This window comes from Oncorhynchus tshawytscha, unplaced genomic scaffold, assembly GCF_018296145.1.
Source record: "Oncorhynchus tshawytscha isolate Ot180627B unplaced genomic scaffold, Otsh_v2.0 Un_contig_1921_pilon_pilon, whole genome shotgun sequence".
NCBI classification, from domain to species: Eukaryota; Metazoa; Chordata; class Actinopteri; order Salmoniformes; family Salmonidae; genus Oncorhynchus; species Oncorhynchus tshawytscha.
The window spans coordinates 25001-33500 of record NW_024609420.1 but is presented as its reverse complement, the minus strand read 5'-3'; the positions used below and the strand labels follow the sequence as shown (position 1 = coordinate 33500).

General features: G+C 44.9%; 1 pseudogene across 1 annotated transcript in view; it reads right to left on the bottom strand.

Moving 5' to 3' along the window:
- Positions 1–4118: 4118 nt before the first annotated feature.
- LOC112242069 overlaps positions 4119–8500 on the bottom strand; it is a 4758-nt pseudogene continuing 376 nt past the window's right edge. Inside the window, exons 2-6 of the transcript XR_006082164.1 lie at positions 7265–7393; positions 6650–6888; positions 5680–6118; positions 5387–5568; positions 4119–4915 (exon numbers count right to left, since the gene is read on the bottom strand). The product of XR_006082164.1 is annotated as an actin, cytoplasmic 1-like (transcript). The remainder of the gene's footprint in view (positions 4916–5386; positions 5569–5679; positions 6119–6649; positions 6889–7264; positions 7394–8500) is intronic.

Genomic DNA, 8500 nt, shown 5'->3' with positions numbered 1-8500 from the left:
ATATATAGTAGTGTTATAGTCTGTATATATATATATATATATGTTATATGTTATAGTGTGTATATATATATGTTATATGTTATAGTCTGTATATATATATATGTTATATGTTAGTGTGTATATATATATGTTATATGTTATAGTCTGTATATATATATATATGTTATATGTTATAGTGTGTGTATATATATATATATATGTTATAGTCTGTATATATATATTTATAAGAAAAGAGGAGAAAGAAAGAAAATGTTTAGCATCTCTGCTTTGGCAACAAAAAAAAATGTAGAATATATTAAGTTTAATTATGAACAGTATCTTGCAGGATTCAATAGGTGGATTTGTAAGAGTTGTTGCCTCTAATTAAATATTTTTATTCATCAAATAACTTGGGCAAAACAACCACTTTATTTTATGTGCAGTATTAATTTACCTTCCTTACAAACCACTTAATGTACATGTACGTTAGTGTATTGTACAGTAGGCTGGTCATCTAAGGTTTGTACCTGTTGACTGTTCATCACCATGGAGATTAATCAAATCAAATTTATTTATATAGCCCTTCATACATCAGCTGATGTCTCAAAGTGCTGTACAGAAACCCAGCCTAAAACCCCAAACAGCAAGCAATGCAGGTGTAGAAGCACGGTGGCTAGGAAAAACTCCCTAGAAAGGCCAAAACCTAGGAAGAAACCTAGAGAGGAACTAGGCTATGTGGGGTGGCCAGTCCTCTTCTGGCTGTGCCGGGTGGAGATTATAACAGAACATGGCCAAGATGTTCAAATGTTCATAAATGACCAGCATGGTCCAATAATAATAAGGCAGGACAGTTGAAAGTGGAGCAGCAGCACGGCCAGGTGGACTGGGGACAGCAAGGAGTCATCATGTCAGGTAGTCCTGAGGCATGGTCCTAGGGCTCAGGTCCTCCGAGAGAGAGAGAGAAAGAGAGAATTAGAGAACGCACACTTAGATTCACACAGGACACCGAATAGGACAGGAGAAGTACTCCAGATATAACAGACTGACCTGACACATAAACTACTGCAGCATAAATACTGGAGGCTGAGACAGGAGGGGTCAGGAGACACTGTGGCCCCATATGAGGACACCCCGGACAGGGCCAAACAGGAAGGATATAACCCCACCCACTTTGCCAAAGCACAGCCCCCACACCACTAGAGGGATATCTTCAACCACCAACTTACCATCCTGAGACAAGGTCGAATATAGCCCACAAAGATCTCCGCCACGGCACAACCCAAGGGGGCGCCAACCCAGACAGGAAGATCACGTCAGTGACTCAACCCACTCAAGTGACGCACCCCTCCTAGGGACGGCATGAAAGAGCCCCTGTAATAGGGTTAGAGGCAGAGAATCCCAGTGGAAAGAGGGGAACCGGCCAGGCAGAGACAGCAAGGGCGGTTCGTTGCTCCAGAGCCTTTCCGTTCACACTCCTGGGCCAGACTACACTCAATCATATGACCCACTGAAGAGATGAGTCTTCAGTAAAGACTTAAAGGTTGAGACCGAGTTTGCGTCTCTGACATGGGTAGGCAGACCGTTCCATAAAAATGGAGCTCTATAGGAGAAAGCCCTGCCTCCAGCTGTTTGCTTAGAAATTCTAGGGACAATTAGGAGGCCTGCGTCTTGTGACCGTAGCGTACGTGTAGGTATGTACGGCAGGACCAAATCAGAGAGATAGGTAGGAGCAAGCCCATGTAATGCTTTGTAGGTTAGCAGTAAAACCTTGAAATCAGCCCTTGCTTTGACAGGAAGCCAGTGTAGAGAGGCTAGCACTGGAGTAATATGATCAAAGTTTTTGCTTCTAGTCAGGATTCTAGCAGCCGTATTTAGCACTAACTGAAGTTTATTTAGTGCTTTATCCGGGTAGCCGGAAAATAGAGCATTGCAGTAGTCTATTCTAGAAGTGACAAAAGCATGGATTAATTTTTCTGCATCATTTTTGGACAGAAAGTTTCTGATTTTTGCAATGTTATGTAGATGGAAAAAAGCTGTCCTAGAAACAGTCTTTATATGTTCGTCAAAAGAGAGATCAGGGTCCAGATTAACGCCGAGGTCCTTCACAGTTTTATTTTAGAGACTGTACAACCAATCAGATTAATTGTCAGATTCAACAGAAGATCTTGCCCAACCCAGTCATTGAGTACATTGAGACGTCATAGCGGTTTGTGATGACGTGGCTCAGTTGGTTCATAGCTCTTGCAACACTGGGGTTGTGTGTTCGATTCCCACGGAGGACCCGAAAATGTCCGCACTCACTGGTTTACTGTCAATTGCCTAGTTACAAGTTTTGATTTAAATCGGCTTGACAATCTATGGCTGTCTAAGCAATGATCAACAACCAATTTTTAGAGAATTATGGGCAAATATTGTACTATCCAGGTTTGCGCAACTCTCCCGACAGAGGAATTTATGCATTTCCTGCGCACTTCTGTTTGGTATTCAGACTAGGCTGTTGACCGTATTATGTCCAGCAACACGCTCTGCAGGTGCGGCTCTTTCCCGATCTGAATCAATTTGATGGCCAACAGATTTCCTCGTGGAGTTTTCATTCAATGGGTGTTTCAAGTACATTTAGTTGAAGCCATCCCTTTAAATCTGGTGTACCTTTAATTGTATATTTTGTGCACAGACTCACTAGAATAGAGAGAAGAGAACGGATTCACAATATAGAGATCGATGACAGAAAGACATCAATGAATATTCGTCTCCGTTTCAAAACCAACTGGTAGATTTAAAAATACTGATTTTGTAATTATTTAGATCGAAATGTACGTATGAATAAGAAAAAACGGTTCGGGAAGCCTTTAAAATATATTGATAAATTTAAAAAATGCTTTTCCGGTCTGGAACCGGAAGGGTTCGCTAAACCTTTACTCGTGGTTTCCTCGATCGGTAACGTGGTAGAATTATGAGGGAATTAAATCAAGGTTAGAGTATGAAGAACATAACTTATTCTAGCTCCACCTCAAATAGTGGGTGAATAACATGCTATTCTCATGCTTAAATTCAAGGTCAGAAAAGGCACAGAGAGAAATGCGTTTTATTTAGTGTCTAATGGAAGTTCAGACCCCTTGATTTTACCCACGTTACGTTAGATGGGTTTTTCCTCATCAATCGACCCCAGTGACAAAGCAAAAACAGGTTTAGAATTGTTTGCCAATAAAATATCGTCTACAGACTCAGGACTTTGAAGCACCTTGGTACTGGTACCCAGGCTGTATGAGATGGAGGTGACCCGACCGTCTCATATCTACCATCGGAACCATGTTGGAGTTGGACACCTTCAGACACATGTATTTAGCTGTAAAAACATGAGTCTCCAGGTTAATCGTTAGCTTCCAGCTCGACAAACTCTTCTGAAAAGCACAAGCACATTCCACCCCTGGTTACCATGATTGGTTTAACAAGCCAACCCTGTGGGTAGACATGCTTTCTAATTTAATGTTACCCGCAAAGTACACTTACCTGGCAGAACTATCGCTTGTATTTATTTGGAAACTTCCCATTGAACGAGCAGCAGTCCAGAACATGCCGTACTCCCCTAGTCACAATTAGAAGGGTAATTACACATCTTCCAAACCTTAAAGGTATTGAAATTAATTGGATTTGAGTGGGAAACCAAATCCAGAATTAAAAATCGGCCAAACTTAGGACCCAGGGGAGATGAGGTGCCAATTTGAGATCAAGATGGCAGCTGATGATCAGGATGGAAACGCACCACTAATTCAATGATCCCCACACCGAGCCAGTGTAGTATTACAGCCCCTGAACAAGGCAGTTTAAAACCCACCGTTCGTTCCTAGGCTGTCATTGTAAAATTGGTTCCCAACCCGACTTGCCTAGTTAAATAAATTGCTAGTGACGTTAACGGGTGCTAGCTGACAATTATCCAGACTTAGTGTGTATCTTTAGGTAGCTCAGAGAGATGAGCACATTCTGTCGCTGTGCCATAGGAAAGCACCAGGATGTTGATTTGACTGAAACCCACACTAGACCCCCCTTGGTCCAGGATGAAGCGGGTTGTAACCAGGAGCTTCCTGCCACCCCACCCAGACAACAGTGAACTGTACAGGAAGGGAGTCTCAGACAGGAAGTGATGTCAGAACACATGTGCACTTTTATTGGGAGTTTAGTCAGTGTACAAGTTGGCCCCCCCTCCACTGGTCCCTCTGGCACCCTAATCACCTCTGACCCCCCAGCAGAGGTCACAGTCGGGTTCATTTGCATAAACAAAAACAAAAATTAACAGGACCAAGACTTAAGGCTGCAAGTACAAAAAAAAACCAGACATTGTGACATAAATTTACATACAAGCCATACTGCCCCATGTTACAGAACGCTGTGGCAGAGAGCCGGAAGCCGGCAGCCTTCACAGAGGCAAATACCTGTTCTGAAAAAGATAACAAAACAACTGGAATGACTGGAAAAGAAACAGAATGTACACGTCGTTAAAGTCCTCAGCTGCAGGATAGAATCTCAGGGGTCCTTTTACATTTATTTCTTACTCTTAAAAACCTTAAATCCGCGTTCGGTCACCGTTCCAGTTTTGTGTTTATTTTTTGTTTTTCACAGATCCTGAGTCAAAAAAAAAAAAGCCAAAATAAGAGAAGCCATGCCAATGAGACTGAGAAGCTGGGTTTGGGCTCACTCCGCGGCCCCCTCTCTCTCCCTCTGGGTGGTGTGTCTGGTGGCAGAGCTGAAGTGGTAGTCGGGTGGCTGGGTCGGTCGTTTGGGATGGGTACAGTCTGTTTAGAAGCATTTACGGTGGACGATGGAGGGACCAGACTCGTCGTACTCTTGCTTGCTGATCCACATCTGTTGGAAGGTGGAGAGAGAAGCCAAGATGGAGCCTCCGATCCAGACGGAGTATTTACGCTCTGGGGGCGATGATCTGGAGAGGAGAGGGTTAAATTAACATGGGTTAACTGCAGTACTAACATCTGACCACACGGTGGGGTTAAATTAACATGGGTTAACTGCAGTACTAACATCTGACCACACGGTGGCAGCAGAGGGCAGGTTAAATTAACAATGGTTAGACTGCAGTACTAACATCTGACCACACGGTGGTAGCAGAGAGTTAATTAAAGGTAAGGGACAGGACTTCAGATCAGTCTACTGATACTAAGTTAAGCATTGTATTGCTGTTTAGAGGTCTGAAGCGGTTGATTTTTACAGTAATAGACTAATGTAATAACTGTATTAGTGATCTTTATAGGGGACTGTTAGCTAAGCCTAATAGTGAGAACCTGTATACTGGTGTTGCCAGGCCATCCGATTAGATGACTGGTATTTAGTCCTAGTTGGTAGTGCTTGTGTAGCCTTCAAAATTGGACAGACAGTCTACTGTAGTGATTCTAACCTTGATCTTCATGGTGGAGGGGGCCAGAGAGGTGATCTCCTTCTGCATCCTGTCAGCGATGCCGGGGTACATGGTGGTTCCTCCGGACAGCACCGTGTTGGCGTACAGGTCCTTACGGATGTCCACGTCACACTTCATGATGGAGTTGTAGGTGGTCTCGTGGATACCGCAAGACTCCATACCTGGAGAGAGAGAGAGGAGACAAAATGGCCGTCACTAGGCTGCTCACAAGACTGCTTCCAACAACCCATCTGACCTCGATGGACTGTTCTGAGTGTTTAGTTGAAACTCACCGAGGAAGGAGGGCTGGAAGAGGGCCTCTGGGCAGCGGAACCTCTCGTTGCCGATGGTGATGACCTGTCCGTCAGGCAGCTCGTAGCTCTTCTCCAGAGAGGAAGAGGAGGCAGCGGTGCCCATCTCCTGCTCAAAGTCCAGCGCCACGTAGCACAGCTTCTCCTTGATGTCTCGTACGATTTCCCTCTCGGCCGTGGTGGTGAAGCTGTAGCCGCGCTCCGTCAGGATCTTCATCAGGTAGTCTGTGAGGTCACGGCCGGCCAGATCCAGACGCAGGATGGCGTGGGGCAGGGCGTAGCCCTCGTAGATGGGTACTGTGTGGGTCACGCCGTCACCGGAGTCCATGACGATACCGGTGGTACGGCCAGAGGCGTACAGGGACAACACGGCCTGGATGGCCACGTACATGGCAGGGGTGTTGAAGGTCTCAAACATGATCTGGAGACGAGAGAGGAGAGGGATGAGTCACGGTGCTGGAGGACTACAGTAGAGAGGGATGAGTCACGGTGCTGGAGGACTACAGTAGAGAGAGGGATGAGTGCCAAGGTTTGAGAGAAAGTCACAGAAGCACAACATGCGCTAGTGAGTCGAGGGGTAAAGTTAGTGGAGAACCCGTTCAGAAACACAGCAGTCATCCCCACTGGGCCGTGTAGGTCGAAACAGACCCCCTGTAGCGTTAGTGTTGCTATGGTAACTCAGCTAGCAGAGGGCCGTCTTATTGTTAACAGTTAAAGGTGAATGTCAGTCATTAAGGTGCTGTTACTAGCTCTAGCTCTACTGTTACTAGCCTATAACAGTCATTAAGGCCAGCAAGGTGCAGAACACAGAAAGGAGGAAAGACCTGGAGCTTCTAGAGAGATGAGACAAATCAGCTTTCAGAAGAGGGCCTGGAGGAGAGGAAGAGGAGCGTGAGGAAGGACAAGGCAGAACTGAAGAGCAGAAGGAACCGTAGAGGTGAGTGACACATACCTGGGTCATCTTCTCCCTGTTGGCTTTGGGGTTGAGGGGGCCTCGGTGAGCAGGACGGGGTGCTCCTCTGGAGCCACTCTCAGCTCGTTGTAGAAGGTGTGATGCCAGATCTTCTCCATGTCGTCCCAGTTGGTGACGATGCCGTGCTCGATGGGGTACTTCAGAGTCAGGATACCCCTCTTGCTCTGAGCCTCGTCTCCCACGTAGCTGTCTTTCTGGCCCATCCCAACCATCACTCCCTGAAAACAGGACAGGGTTAATATATACAGACGCTAGCTAGGACACAGCTAGCATAGCAACTACTAGATTGGATGGGGTTAGTTATATATATATATATATATATAGTTAGCAGTGTCCTCAATAGTAAGTCTGACTGCATTGAAGTGCATAAGGCTAGTTTGTATGTAGCCACTTCTCAGGGATGTGATCTATGTGATGGTTCATCTCTATTCTAGTCACTAGGCCTAAAATTAATATTAAACAGACAAATCAAACTAGAACAATATGTAATTTTTACAGTTCAAAATGTCCCAAAGCCCATCATATGAGATTTGTTTACATTTGGGCATGAGCAATAACAGGTCCATTTCAAGGTAAAAACCCCTCGTTCCTCACCTGATGCCTGGGACGCCCCACGATGGAGGGGAAGACAGCCCGAGGCGCGTCATCTCCGGCGAATCCGGCTTTGCACATACCGGATCCGTTGTCAACAACCAGTGCGGCGATTTCATCTTCCATTTTGAACTGAAAAAAAATAAATAAACCGTATGTAAAAAATACAAACAAAGGCTACAAAGACAGATGTTTGAGAAGAAGGTTAAAAAAAAACCTGCGTAACCCTCAACACTTCCGCACAGCGCCACCCTTAAGAAACACTTCCGCATAGAGCCCTGTGACGACATGACGCAACACGTCCTGCCTTCCTGGCAGGTTGTAGTGACGCGTTCTGACCGCTAGGTGGAAACCGCACTGCGCCCTCCAGACAAAGGAGAGTGGCGCTGCGTTCTTTCGATATTACCATATAAGGACATGTTTTGGGATTCTCAGCAGCCCTTTTGGCGGTTCACAACCAGAGAATAGGAACTTCTTTTTAAACCAAAACCCGGATGTGACCACTCCCCTCTTAACCAAGTAGCATTTCAACCCCCCGGCCGCCATTTTATAAACTCCCCAAAAACACAAGACGACCGTGGAAATCTGACTTTAAAATGTGCGTTAATGACATGGAAAATAAACATCTTTATAAGATGTAAAACGCTCCTTCTCAATATGAAATCCCAAGTCTATAACTCCCATTCAAAAGCTGATTTACTACTAAAGGAGACATAATTATTTAGTTAAACTGCCAAGTCCAGTGTTGTGAATAAACCTGCCAGGTTTAGAGGCCATTTCCTGCTGGCCACGCCTTGGTCACTGCTGACGAGGTCCTGACCGGACCGGTTTCCCGAATAACCGCTCAGGTTATATTAACTACGGCTTTAAAATACTACACATGCCAATAAATAAAGTTAGTTTAATGTCTTAAGTTAAAACTATTTGTGTGGAGTGGTTGTTAAACGTTAATGTTAACGCGCAGGATAAACTAGGTCTGAACCTACAGCCGCAGAGCTCAACACAAAGACTCCCTGAGACCCCCCTTTTACCCCGGGAGGGGGGGGTCCAACAGCTGGTAAAATAAAACAGTTTAACACCATGATAAAATAAATCTAATATAGATATTTACTGTAGGTGGTTGTTGTATGGGGTTAAGCCGGTTATTGATTACCTAACAAGTCACACCTGCATATCCGCCCAATTAGTTAAACAGGATGTCCACTATAAAGTCAACATGTTTCAAACCTAGTAAATACA